Raw genomic sequence first — 14,978 nt, forward strand, 5'->3', positions numbered from 1 at the left:
TTTCCTTTAGCTGTACTTGTAATTAATGCCACTGTCAACTATGTCAGTGCAGTTCTTGGAAAATAATTTCTGTCTAACTCGTTCTTCCTTTGTAAGCTGGATGGCTGCCTGCATGTTCATGTGGAGCTACAGCACAATATTTGCTGTTGTTCCCTGGCTTTGTTTTTATTTTTAATTTCTCAGTCTCATCAAACAGAGTTGTTTCCTCAGTTTATGCTTTGTCCTGTTCTAATAGGTTTAGCATTTTAAAGTGTTGACACATTATATAGCCTCCATAAAGTAGAAAGCATGTTGCAGGTCTGACATAATCATAGCTTCCTTACTACACTTTCCCGCTGAAGCAAGTTGACATTTATTTTATTTTGGACCTATAAATGATATAATGAACTCCGAGGGAACTCACAATGTAAAACTTCAACTCAAACTGAGTAATTTGACTGAAGTAGTTTTATTCAACATGCTGTAGTTTGTTGACAGCAGCAGAGAAATGAATACCTGTGGATATCTGGTTTTGCTCTGTGTTTCTGAGAGCAGAGAATGTGTGCGTGTCTGAATAACCACCTGGGAACACTTTGGACTTGTCACTGCAGGAACCAGTCTTAAAAATTGGAGTGCTTTGGTTTCTCCCCCCATCCCGATCACTGCCACAGCTCCCCATACTCCATACTCTTGCTGCAGTGAGACTTTGGTAATCTGTATCTGGCCTATAAAGCTGTGACTAAATGGTGACAATGAATCAGCTCTTTGATTTCAACATAAATGACTTCCCTGAAATCATACTTTAAACAGCGTATGTAATTATCTACTACTTTTTATCCTCTTAACAGTAGACTTCCATTCAAAGGTGTAGTATTCTGCATTTGCCCCGTTCTCTTATCCTGGTAGATAACAATGCCAAGCAGAAACCAACAGCTATGAAGTAAAATTGTGATAGCCAGGAAGTTTGATTGCACTGTATTAATTTATTATTAGATGGAATTGCAAAACTGGTATTGGGACAGTGTGAGTGTAGATTAAAGTCCTTGAGGTTAGCAAGTTCTTCTGTCTCATTTTCTGGAAATTTAGGAATGGTAAGAATGGCTGTAATGAGCCAGAGCAAAGGTGAGCATGGTTGAAGACTTTAGGGGCTTCTCCGACAGATTTCTCTAGTTCAGCCCTGGAAAAGGTCAAAGCAGACAGCCTGCACTGCAGTGACATTGCTGGAGTAACTGCTTGCTACCCAAGTAATCTTCTTGGGGCTTAGGAGATTTGAACCAGTGACATAGTCAAGTGTAGCAGGCAATCAGAGCAGCTGTTTTCCCCAGAGACAGTTTTCCCCATCTCCTGCATGAGTCAGAAAAATCCTTTTTTTGATGTTGCTCACAGAAGCATTATCAGCCTCCAAATATGCATTTCCCCCCTCTCCAAACTGAAAGCTACATGTTTGTTCAAATCGAACATTCCTTTGATAGCAGAGGAAATTATTGAAACAGGCTGCAGAAAAAACAATCAGGAAAAAAAATGGAGGGAGATACACCAGCTACAGTTTCTCTCCATCTGCTTTTCACCAAAAACATTGCAGATGCTCTTTCATGAGCAGCATGGCTCCTGCATTACCAGTGGGCAAAAAGGGAGTAAGGGACCAAGATGTGCTGAATAACATGGTCCTTGCTCGGGATCTTTGCAGACTGAAAACACACGGGTCAAATGCACGGTGAGTGCATGGCTTGGCTCTTCCTGAGGTAGTGCCTGTTCATACTGCAGCAGGTTTGGCCCACAACTTCGCGTGCTTAGCGTTCATGTGGATGATACTTAATCACAGGGAAGGTTTTTTTTCTTTTACTTTAATCCCGCAAATATTTGTTTCTGAAGTATTTCTACTCTCAGCATTTCTGTTGTTGAAGAGCCTCATCAGCGAGGAGGGCTGGGAGGCGGCTGTAAGGCTGTACCATCTTGGGACATTAAGTGAAAAATAGCCTATTTTCCCATCTGGCAAAACACTTAGCCACGCGTCTATAGGTAAGAAGAAGAACCCTGCTGAAGTCCATAGTGCCACACAGGACGCAGGGTGGGGCTTCGAGGCACCTTCATCCCAGCAGCCGGGAGGTAACGTGAGGCGTTAGATCCTGCAGCTCGTCCCTGCTGCGTGGCTGTGCTCCTGCAGATCTGGGAGGAATGGATGTGAAACTGGTCACTGTTTTGGCTGTTCTAGCACTTGTGGCTCATCAGACGTCTGAGAGTAAGTAAAATTGTCCTTTATCTATTTCTATACTTTAATCGCCTAAAAAAAGAAAGAAAAGAAGACAGACAGAGTGTCTACCTGGAACTGTGTCTGCTTGAGCCTGTGCAGCTCTATACGGGACAACAGACGATAGTTTGTAGGTCTGTGCTGTAGTATGGTAAGATTTAAGCAGTGAAACCTGGCTGTCTTAAACTGCACAGAACAATTGGTATTTGTTTCAGTGAAGTAGGAGCTTCTCATGAGAATAATTTCCTTGATGTTTTCACAACAGATGTGGGGACTTTGATTCTGTAAGATGGCTTAAGCAAGCAAAAGCCAAGTGGGTTGTCATAGCAAACATTATCAAAACCATCATAGCTGAGAGATTTTTAACTGCTGAAAGCATAAGACTTTGAAGCAGTGATTTCCTGAGGAAACACCTAATAAAATTTCACTGTTTGTTTAAAGGGATCTCTCTCGTTCAGCTGCAGTTTTCTCCTTTCCAACCTTCTCAAGAGGTAATATGTTTAAAAAATCGCTTGGTCTTTTTTCTTTAAAGTTAAATCGCCCTGGATGGCAAAGATTTATAAAACTTTTTATGACAAACTTCAGGTAACTGACTTGTCTCTGCAGAAAAGCAGTTTTGCATGCAGCTTTGCTCCACATTCAGTGAAGCATGTCTCGAGGATTTGAGAGATCTAATAACACGTGCTTTTGCCTTGTTGCATTTTCATCAAAATAGAAAAATTTTCAGAATAAATTAGCCAATGCTGTACTTGAATTCTTACTTCTTCTTTGTAATTTTTTAGTGTAAAATAAGCTGTGTTCACAGAAGAGATAGTTCAAGTTTTGGAGACTTCAGCCTTTGAGATGCTCCTTTCTGAAGATCCATTGACTTCAGTAGGACTAGGAATTGTGGAGTTCCTTGAGGGTTTAGAAAAACTGGACAAAATCTGCCTTAAAATTTTATCCTGTTAAAATGGCCACTGCACCTGCTGGCACGGGAATGCTCTGCAAGTGTTCTATTAGATTTATGACGTGGCCAGTCAGCAAGGTCTTGCATAATAGGACTGGCATGTACATGCACAGATCAAAGTAAAGGTTCTCTTAGAACATGTTTTCTTACACTGCACAATCTGGCACAGGGGAAATACCCTTATCACCCAACTTTCCTCATGCAAACATGTTCCATACTTAGCAAAAATACTAAAACAGAAGAACCCACAATGAAAATAGACAGAACTGAATGTGGCTTTCTGGATACAGGCACACCCTGCTCTGATCTGAACCAGATTTAGGGTTAACCCTGACTAGGGTTAGGCTTCTTAGGCTGGCCATTATGCATCCATTTATTTCAGGGTCATGGTACAGATATAAAAGTAAGGTTTGGGCTGCTACACGCAAACTTGCATAAGTTCCCTTTGCTTGTGGATGTGAATTGGTAGCTGTTGGCAGAGGCCAAGAAAGCCATCTGGTGGCCAAAAGTACAGCCAGCCACAGGCAGGGACAAGGCCCTCCCAAGCAGTGCCAGCAAATGAGGAGATCAAGATTATTTTGTAGTGTGTGACACAGTTGTTGTGTGGTTGGTTTATTTTTGGGTTTGGGTTTTGTTTTGATTCTTGGTGGTGGTGGTGTTTTTGTTTGGTTTGATTTTAAGTAATATCATGCAAAAGAAGTTTTTTGCAATTTTGCTTTAAAAACTTCTGGCGTTCTTCCATCATCCCATCTGAGTGCCAGGGATTTACAGGGTGCCAGGTGCTGTCACACCTGCAGTGAAGTGGGCAGCTCGCCATGACAAAGTATGCAGCAGGTTGGACAAGGGAACTCATTTGAAAGGTGGTTGGTTTGAGTTTTAGTTTGAGAAGGCTGAAGTTTTCTTTCCGAAGCTCCTGCATATATTCCATCTTGAAGATATGAAGAGAGAAATTTGGTAATTCCTGTACAGTAAAAACATCCAAAACAAGTGTTAAATGTACAGGGCAGGAATAACAACTAATTAAGACTCTTCGGGTCCTCCCGAAGGAGTTAGCTAGTTATCCTAGTGAAATTATTCCAGTAACACTGGTCTGGTCAGAGTTAGGATGATCTGTGCAGTGTGGGATGTGAGTTCCCTCTTACCAAATAGTGTTGTTTTATATATATAAAAAAATTTGTATATTCATGATAGCTTCTTTTTGCGTCTTAATGTATAGGACATTATCTGGTTTGGTTTTGCTAGGAACAGCAGAAATTTCACGTTCTGATAAGGCACTGATAAGGTACTGGATGCCAGTGTTTGTTTGATCACACCACTTTGTTTTGCCAATTTTCATCCTGCATTTTGTTGATACTCTGTAGACAGGAGCATCAAGGATGATGCATGGGTACAGACATCTCGCAAATTAGTGCTGTGATTCGGTGGACAAAGATGCATTTGAAAATCATGACCTATATGACATACCAATCTGTCCATCTCCAGTCAGCCTTCCAGCCTTGAAAATGTCCGTATTTACAGCCATCCTCAGAGCAGAGCAGGAAAAGCATCCCTGCATAGCTTTGTTTTTATTTATTCTTGGCCACAAAATTACATTATATGATTTATGTATTTATATATATAAATATATATATATATTTATATATTTATGTATATAAAGTATATATATATTTATATATATACTTTATTTATGGTTATTTCCACCACTTCAGCAGCTATAGCTTACAATCCCTTCTATCTTTTGTTCATCTCTTTCTCAGAATTATGCTTTAACTCTGTATATCGCCATGCAGTCAAAATAGCAAGATGCATTAGGGCATTTTTCAGTATTTGACTTTCCCTCTCATCTCCAGCTATTAAGCAACCTCCTTGTTTTTACAGAGTACAGCTATGCTACATTTGCTGAGGACTGGCAAGTGTAGAGTCTTTCATCTGGGTAGGAACAACCCCAGGTTCCAGTATAAGTTGGGGAATGACCTATTAGAGAGCAGCATAGGGGAAATGGATCTGGGGGTCCTGGTGGACAGCAGGGTGACCATGAGCCAGCACTGTGCCCTTGTGGCCAGGAAGGCCAATGGCATCCTGGGGTATATAAGAAGGGGGTGGTTAGTAGGTCAAGAGAGGTTCTCCTTCCCCTCTACTCTGCCCTGGTGAGACCACGCCTGGAATATTGTGTCCAGTTCTGGGCCCCTCAGTTCAAGAAGGACAGGGAACTGCTGGAGAGGGTCCAGCGCAGGGCAGCGAGGATGATCAAGGAAGTGGAGCATCTCCTTTATGAGGGAAGGCTGAGAGTGCTGGATCTCTTTAGCTTGGAGAAGAGGAGACTGAGGGGTGACCTTATTAATGTTTGTAAATATGTAAAGGGTGAGTGTCACGAGGATGGAGCCAGGCTCTTCTTGGTGACAACCAACGGTAGGACAAGTGGTAATGGGTTCAAACTGGAACACAAGAGGTTACACTTAAATTTGAGAAGAAACTTCTTCTCAGTGAGGGTAACAGAGCACTGGAACAGGCTGCCCAGGGAGGTTGTGGAGTCTCCTACTCTGGAGACATTCAAAACCCACCTGGACATATTCCTGTGTAACCTCATCTAGGCGTTTCTGCTCTGGCAGGGGGATTGGACTGGATGATCTTTCAAGGTCCCTTCCAATCCCTTACATTCTGTGTTTCTGTGAGTCTATCATCCTGCTTTGTTCACCTGTCAACCAGGATCAGAGCCTTCTGCCTAACAAAATAGTTATTGATTTGTTTTAGGTTAGGCGGAACAGACCTGCTTTGAGGTACTGAACTCTTAAAATAGCCTCAAGAATTTTTTAGGAGAAAGGAACATTTTCTGGCAGCTTCATGAGTGAATGAGTACTACATGAGCTGCTTTACAGTAGCTAACTTAAAGCACAGGTGATGTGATAGTAAATCTCCTTCCAAGGACAGAGCCTGGATTCTGTGTCCATAAGCCAGCAACACCAGTTTAAGAGCTGAAACTTGCCTATGGAAATTGCTGTATTGAGACCAGAGCAGTTCAGTACATATCATGTTCTGACTAAGCAAAACATTAATCAGATTAATAGATGCAAAGGTTTGTGGGTGTTTTTGTGTTGTTTTTTTGGTGGTGGTGGTGGTTTTGTTTTCTTTTGTTTTGCTTTTTTTTCCCCAGATGTAGAGAGCCTACTTTGTAACCACCGAATAGTTCCATTAGGAAACACTAATGCCTGCTAATAGCCCCAGGTGTGCAACCAGTGCAGAGCAGCATCGGTTCATGCTGAACTCAAGGCCCATTAGCAGCAGCTCTCACATTTCAGCGTAGATACAGAAAGTGCCTCAGGCTGATGGATCTCACTGTGCAGGAGAAGCTGTCCCACCGACCGTGCAGTGCTTTGGGGGAACCCATTCTGCTTAATGACCATATACATCTTTGCTGGGCTCCCTTAGTTTGTGTAAGTGTGAGAACTATCTTTCTGGGAGTCTTTTGCTTACATAGAATGTCTACAGCATGGCCTTTCGTTCAGCAGTCCATGGGTCACATCCAGTTCACGAAGGACAACCAACTGCTCTGCCAGCAGTACCGACAGGCTCCTCTGTGCTGCCAGTGGGATTCTGGAGGGACCACCAAGGGCCAGTCAAAACACTGACTGCTGGAGTGACAGTTGTCAGGAAAAGGGCTGCGCAAGGCCTGCCCAAGGCAGCTGGGCTGGCTCTGGAGTGGACAGAAATGAATACAGGGACCAAAGGTGCCTTTCCCACTGTTGTCACCTGGAACCTAGCTTTTCCTGTCGTGTTTAGTCAAAAGAGGCAAAAATTACACCAAATGTAGTTAAGAGCAAGCACAGGGTTGTGGGAAATGGCACCATCACTCTCCAACCATTTCCATGAGGCTTCATCTCCCCTTTTTTCTCCATCTGGCCCCCCTCCAGGAGGGAAAGAGCTACACTGTCATATTGAATTTTCTACAGAAGTGCCTGGCTGAACTGCTGTATTTCTCCTTACCAGTGGTCTGCCCTGCCCATACCAAGACATTAACCTACTCCTACCTGCCTAAAAACTGCAGCCAGAGAGAGGCAGAGCAGCCACGGACTGCTGCTGTGTGCCACAGACCGGCTCTTCATCAGGCACTGGGGTTTCCCTAAACAGGCAGGCAAACCTGAGAATATCTGCTTGACACTGAAAAAAGAGGGACAAAGAACCTGTCCCTCTTTTTTCAGTGTCAAGCAGATATTCTCAGGCACCAATAACTGCTTTTAATATTTCTTGCCTGAATCCTAGATGACACAGCCTTCCTCAGCTTCCTCAGCTTGAGAAGTTTGAGAAGGACAATGAAAAAAGTAAAGCAGAAAGGATGAGAGAAGTTTCTGTGGACTGAGTTTGGCCAGGTAGGAGATAGTAATCAGAAAAAATAAACTTTCATCCATCAAAGAGACTTGATACTGATGAACAGAAGCATAAAGACATATATAATGAACAATACTCACAAAGGTCTTGTTCCACCAGAACTGGTTTTTGTGCTGTAATAATGGACTGGGCAATGGGGTGGGCAGGATGGCTCAGTGCTCCAGGAGAGCAGCATCCCCTCTCCTGGGGCTCTGGGGAAATACAGGAATTCCTTGGCTCACTGCTCCAATTGTTCTTCACACTCAGGAACTGAAGCAAACAAACAAAACCAAAACAAACAAACAAAAACACAAAGCAAACCGAATCAATGAGCAAACAAAACACCACAACTTTTAAAACTGACTCCCATGTAAAAAGGTACCAGTTCTCACAATACCTCTGTAAACAAGTTGCTGATGTCACTTTCATATTGTCTGACAAAAAGACCCTGATGCCATGTATTCATCTGTGATTCAAAGATAATTTATATTTTCCGTATTGTAGATGTACTTTCATGCACATAACAACAAGAACAATATTTAAAAGTGACAGCTTTTTTTGGTCAAAAAAACAATGCAGATCAGCATTTCTCAAGGCAAACACCCATACAAATCTGTGAAAGCAAGAGACCCTCTCCAGGCATATGAATCAAATAAAAAGTTACTAGCAGGCTCTCAATCTCCATAAGAAAAGCTTTTGCCTCTTTAGCAAAATCTTAAGCACCACCTTACTCACATTTTACACAAAATTTCAATTTGCTTTCTGTTGGTGTATTCACCAGTTTCACATGCAGTCTGTTGCATGTTCTCATGCTGAGAGGCACAGACTTTTGTATATCTGCATGAATGAGATGTCAGTGGCTTAATATTCCAAAGATTGACTGAGTATCAGGTGATTGAATTCACTCTAAAACTGCTACTCTAGTTATAGAAGTGCTGTCTAAAAGTGCAATTATATACAAGTGTCTAAAAGATGCGATTCCTGTTGGCCAAGTTCCCTGTAAAAGGACAGTCTGTTGTGAGTGGCCAGTGCGATACTCATAAGGCCACCTGGATGCATCAAGAATTTTGCTTTATTTTCCTTATATGAATTTGTGTATATATTTATTTATAAAGCTATAAAAGTATATCAATATTTCTTAATTTTCAGTCATAAAGTATACAACTGGCTAACACAGTGCACTATATCGCACTATAAAGTGCAATGCAGGTGGCTGAGATCTGAGGATTAGAGCGAGTGACGTTTCTGAGTAGGTGAAGTGAGATGAGAGCAAGAGGTGGCATCCAGACACCTGAGTAACCAGGTGAGGAAGAGTTCAGGAGGCAGCTGGCTCACCCTAAGACCTTCTGTGATATCCAGCCATTCCATGGGAGTGCTGGCCTTGCCAACTATTTTAGTTTAGTAGACCCCAAAGAAGCACAGGACTAGACCTCTCCAGAAAGCAGAGCTGGCAACCTCAGATAAAGTTCAAGGTATGATTACCTTTCCTTGAGTTTTTATCCCACATAATCCTTCTGCCAGGAGCTGACTGGTGATGACAGAAGATCATATTTTAGTGTTACCCACACTGTCTTGAGCGCCCAGAAAAAATTTAACTTAGTGGTGCTCAGTGAGCTGAACTCCCATTTGCAAACAACAACTATTAATAATTGGCCTCACAAGCAGTACGCTGTCAAAGAGAGAAAAGCAAAGGACAACAGGGAAATAATACAGGTAACGTTCAACACTTAATTAATCCTTCTGCGCCATATGATTATTTTTAGTCCTCCTCGCTGGGTTGCTGAAGAGGCAACTGCCGGCCCAGCTGCTTTCTTCCACTTTCCCTTCTGGATGTGAAATCCCAAGGCTCTGTTGTCTTCTCAGACCCTGCACGCTGCAGTGGATGGTGTGGCTGGTCTTTGGGGACTTCAGCTGCCTGGCGAGCTGCTCCAGCTCATTGCTCCAGCTCATTGCTCCAGCTCATTGCTCCAGCTCATGGATCCAGCTCCCTCCTCCGGCTCTGCTGGCGTCTGTTACCCTGGCACTCAGTGAGCACTCTTGTAGGGAGCCAAGCACACAACCTTCTTGCTTACCGGGACAGTTTTAAAGAGATTTCTCAGCTCCTGCTTATAGGAACTGAAATTGATTCTCCTGCTTCTTTGCTTGGTTTTTTTTTTTTTTCATGCTCTATGATTCTTGCGCTCCTAAGCTAAATGATTACTTAAGGAACAGCATGATTTACAGGCTAAGAAACATAAATTAACCAAAACAAAGAGGAAGAAGAGTGTCTCACCATTTCTCCCAGATTATCTCATGGACTGGGACACAGGTGTCCTTGCTGTGCTCACTTTGAAGCAGGGTTTTGTTCCTGAGACCCTCATATCCTAGATAAATCCCTAAGACACATACCTTTGCTTGTCCTTGAGCTGATGGAGGGAATCCCTTTTAGAAGACATATTCCTGTGCTAGAGCAGAAGAAATCAAACACCAAAATGTTAATATTTGTCATAAAAAATTATTGAGATATGATCTCTTTTTTAAGGCTCAGTGACTTTTTATTTTCAAGATGGTATTAGCAAGCAGGAAAAAATTTGCAGGAGATCATTCCCTATTGGAGACATGTTCAGCCATGGGAGCCCTTGGGCAATAGAAAACATAAAACCCAGCAACACCATTAATAATTTCAAAGACAAAAGATAATGAGCCTGATTCAACCTTGCAAGGCAGAGCTTTTAAATTATACTCATGACACTTCCTGTGTCATTAATGTTGGTGACCTTCTTCCACAAATAAAACACTTAAATACCCAAATAAAACACTTAAATATTTTTATTGTTATTTTATTGTATTATTAAAAGCCTTTACATATGTGCAGACAAGGAGAGGTGGAGGAAGCTGTTCTTTAAACAACAAAATCACCCGTCTTGTCAGAAAATCTGAGAGGCTGATATCTCATCCTGTAAGCTGTAAAGATGACTAACCCTTGACACCTCTGAAATGCCCTTCCACTAATGTGTGCAGTGTGGAGACCAAACAGCAGGAGCCTAAAGTCTGTCTGCAGGCACAGGGCTAGGACTTCACCGGAGTCATGGAGATGTGGTGGGATGGCTCACATGGCGGGTATGCTGCAATGGAGGGGTATGGGCTTTGAGGAAGAACAGGCTGGAAGGTGAGTAGAGGCCTTTTATGCATGAGAGTGGCAGGAATGCGTGGAGCTCTGCCTGAGGATGGATGATGAGCCTACTGAGAGCTTATGGGTCAGGATTAGTGGGCAAGCCAACAGGGGCAACATTGTAGTGGGTGTCTGCTGTGGACTTCCTGACTAGGAAGAAGTAGATGAGATCTTCTTCAAACAGCTGGAAAAACCCTCACGTTCACAGGCCCTCGCCCTCATGGGTGACTTTAACCACCGTGATACCTGCTGAAAGGAAAACACAGCAGTGCTCAAGGAATCAACAAGATTTCTCAAGTGCATTGATAGCATCTTCCAGCACAAGTAATCAAAGGAACAAGTAAGAAAAAGCACTCAGCTGGACCAGATACTTGGAAACAAGGAAGAACTGCTCAGGAACATGAAAGTCAGACGCAGTGCTGGCTGCAGTGTCCATAAGATGGTGGAGTTTAGGATCCCAGGAGAAGGGAGCAGAGCAAAAAGCAAGAGCATGGCCCTGGATTTCAGGAGAGTAGATTAACAACCTCTTCAGAGACCTGCTTGGAAGAATCCATGGAATATGACTCTGGAGAGGAGAAGGGTCAAGGAGAGTTGTCTGGCAAGCTCTAGAAAGGTCTGTCTCAAACAGAAAACCAAGCAAAGTGGCAGGAGGTCTGCATGGATGACCACAGAGCTCCTACCTGAACTCAAACATGAAAACAAAGTGTGGAACAGAGTGGACGCAGGGACAGGTGACTCAGGTGGATTATAGAGTTGCTCTTTGATTATGCAGGAATGGGTTTAGGAAGGCCAAAGCTGAGCTGGAGTTCAATCTGGCAAGGGATGTGACATGCAGCAAGAAAGGATCCCACAGGTACATAAAAAATAAAAGAAAGAGGAGGGAATATGTGAACCCACTATTCAGTGGAGCAGGGCAACTGCTGATAAATGACATGGTCAAGCTGAGGTAACTCAGTGCCTTCTCTGCCTTATTCTTTACCATTCAAACTGGCCTTCAAGAATTCCACATCTCTGAGACCAGAGGAAAGTCTGGAGCAGGGAAAACTTATCGTTAGTGGAGGAGGAACAGATTAGGGAGCACTTGGAAAAACTGAACCTACACAAGGCCACAGGGACAGATGGGATGCACCACCCACCAGTGCTGAGGAGCTGGCCGATGTCATTGTGAGGCCATCATCAATGATCTTCAAACAGCCATGGCAACTGGGAGAGGTTCCTGAAGAGTGGAAGAAAGCAAATGTCATTCCTATCTTCAAGAAAGGCAAGAGGGAAGATCCAAGAGAACTATAGCTTGGTCAAGCTCACCTCAATCCCTGGGAAGGTGATGGAGAAAATCCTGGAAGGCATTTCCAAAGATCTAAAGGATGAGACAGTGATCAAGAGTAGACAGAATGGATTTATGAAGGGGAAATCATGCTTGATCAACCTGGTAGCCTTCTACAGTGAGGTGACTAGTGTGGTGGTCAAGAGGTGAGCAGTGAATGTTGTTTACATTGACTTTAGTAAAGCCGTTGATACTGTCTCCTATAACATCATCATAGACTAAGTTGACAAAGTACAGGGTAGGTGAGTGAATAGTGAGGTGGACTGAAAAGCAGCCAAACAACCAGGTCCAGAGGGTTGTGATCAGTAGCACGAAGTCCAATTGCAAGCAAGTGATGTACCCCATAGGTCAACATGAGCCCAATACTGTTCAACATTCTCATTAATGACCTGGACAATGTGGCAGAAGGTGCCCTCAGCTAGTTCGCAGATGATAAAAACTGGGAACTGTGGCTGATGCACCACATGGTTTTGCTGCTTTACAAATAGACCTCAACAGACTGTAAAAATGGGCAGAGAGAAATCTCATGAGGTTCAAAAGGGGAAATGCAAAGTCCTGTGTCTGGGGAGGAATAATACCAGGCAGCAGTACATGCTGGGGGCTGGTAGAGAAGGGAGGAAGAAATGTGTCTGGTCCATCTGCTTGGTTCACAGGACCTTCAGGGCCTGGTAATGTGGGAAAGGGAATGAATATGTCACTGGCTCAGTCACAGAATGGCTGCTTGCCTAATAAAATGGCGTTAGTTATGCTAAACCCTTTACCAGGGGTCAAGAGCAGGGGGTACCCGTCACAGGGTCAAGTGTGATACTTCCCCTGAGCACTAGCAAGGCCAAAGCTGGAGTGTTGGGTCCTGGGCTCCCCAGCACTAGAGAGACATGGACTTAGTGGAGAGAGTCCAGCAAAGGGCCACAAAGATGATAAAGGGTCTGGAGCATATGGGACTTGCATATGAGGAAAGCTTGACAGAGCTGTGACTGTTTAGCCCAGAGAAGGCTCAAGGCAGTTGTCATCAAGGTGTTGTAACCATCATTCCCAGACCTGATGGGAATGAAAGAAGGGAGCCAGGCACTTTGCAGTAGTCCCCACTGACTAGGACAGAAAGCAATGGACACAAAATAAAACACATGAAATTCAATCCAAACACAGGGAAACACCTTTTTTTTTTTTTTTTCCCTGGTGAGGGTGTTCAAACACTGGAGCAGGTTGCTGAGATACGTTGTGCAGTCTCCATCTTTGGAGATATCCACCAGGTGTCTGAGCATGGTCATGGGCAAGCAGCTCCAGGTGGCTCTGCTTGAGCAGGTGAGCTGGACTAGATGACCTCCAGAGGTCCCTTCCAACCTCAGGCATTCTGTGATTCTGTGAAGTCAAGTTATGACTTTTCCGCTTCATACCTATGTTGTTTCTAACATTCTTATTACTCTTTTTTAGCTTTGTTTCCTGGGGCCTTCAACTGTTGCATGAAAATTTCACATGGAATTCCCGAAGGAATTCTCCAAAGAGTGGAGAGGTTTGAAGTGCAGAAAGCAGATGGCCTGTGTCACCTGGAAGCTGTTATGTAAGATACGTTTTGAGTTCTTTACTGTGAAAGGAGTACTGTCAAGTTAAAAACTATTTGGTGCCACTTAAACACATAGAATCTTAGAATGCTGACACAAATTCAATGAAAAACAAGATTGTGTGTGATTTAAGACTGCTAGAATTGAATTTCCTTTTCAGTAATAATATCGACAGTTATTCAGCCTGCACTGATACTTGCCTTGTTTTCAGAACTTAAGAATGACTCATGCACTCTAAGACTTATCTGTTTTTTCCAGCTGTTGATCCTCTCCAAACCTTCCCTAAACTCATTAAATCAGCTTTACTTTTGTACATAAGCTTTTTTTTTTTTTTTGGTCTGGTACCATATCATGTTGTTTGGGTTAAACTGATAAATTTCAAAGAAATCCTGGACATTTTTTTTATTTCTAGGCAGTTGCATGGTGATCCTGACAATAATAATAATAACGTTGTCTATTTATTTATTTGCCATAGAAATCTGCTGTTTTGCACTGTGGTTTTTTTCAGTCACACTGAAGTAGTAAAGCTTTTTTCAGTTTTTAGAAGACAAGTCTAACCATATGAACTTTAGGTTATAACTTTTACATATTTGAAAACAGACAAAAGTGAATAGACATGGTATAAAATATAATTTAATATAAACCAATTTTAACTTTGTGGTCTTCATAGGTGAGTGATAAGTATGATAATTTTTAAAAGTTGGGGACTTTACATTTTTTCTTTGAAACTGACTACCGATTTTTGCTCTGGCAGTCTCTACATAGAAGGCAGAAAGTTCTGTGTGAGCCCACAGATTAGAAAACTTAAAAAATGGATGAAGAAGAATAAGCACAAGATTCCCAGAAAAAAACCTCACGGTAGAAAGCAGAGAAGAACCAAAATTATTAGAAAGAAAAGAAAAAATAACATGAAGAAGCAAGCCCCATGATGAAGATACCTGCGAACAAAGATACCAGACTTCATCAGCCATGGATGATTGTAGCATTAAAATGACTTTTCAAATATCTGAGTGCTAGAGAAAGCAGTGGCAGAAAACATCAACTCCACACAAGAATGATTCTGGTCAGATTACCAGCCAAATGACAAGGAGTTCTTGACAATGCCTTGTAGCAAGTGCTTGCTGCATCTGCTAGATCTATTGTTAGACTTAAATCCTCCTCTCTCCCGTCATGTTTTCATGGCAACCTCCCCTGTGATTTCTGTTTTAACATGGCAGTATGTAGTTACTTCCTCATCATTGCTCCATTTTCCCAGTCCCATTCTTGGTCCTTATTCGTCTTTGTCTGCAATCATCTTTGTGCTGTTACATGTTTTATTTCTGTTCTTCCAGTCATTAATTATTTTCTTTCCTTCTTACATAATTTTACAGATACATTTCCGGATACTAGTTCAGTTTAAGTTGGCC

Source organism: Patagioenas fasciata, chromosome Z, assembly GCF_037038585.1.
Source record: "Patagioenas fasciata isolate bPatFas1 chromosome Z, bPatFas1.hap1, whole genome shotgun sequence".
In the NCBI taxonomy this organism is placed as follows: Eukaryota; Metazoa; Chordata; class Aves; order Columbiformes; family Columbidae; genus Patagioenas; species Patagioenas fasciata.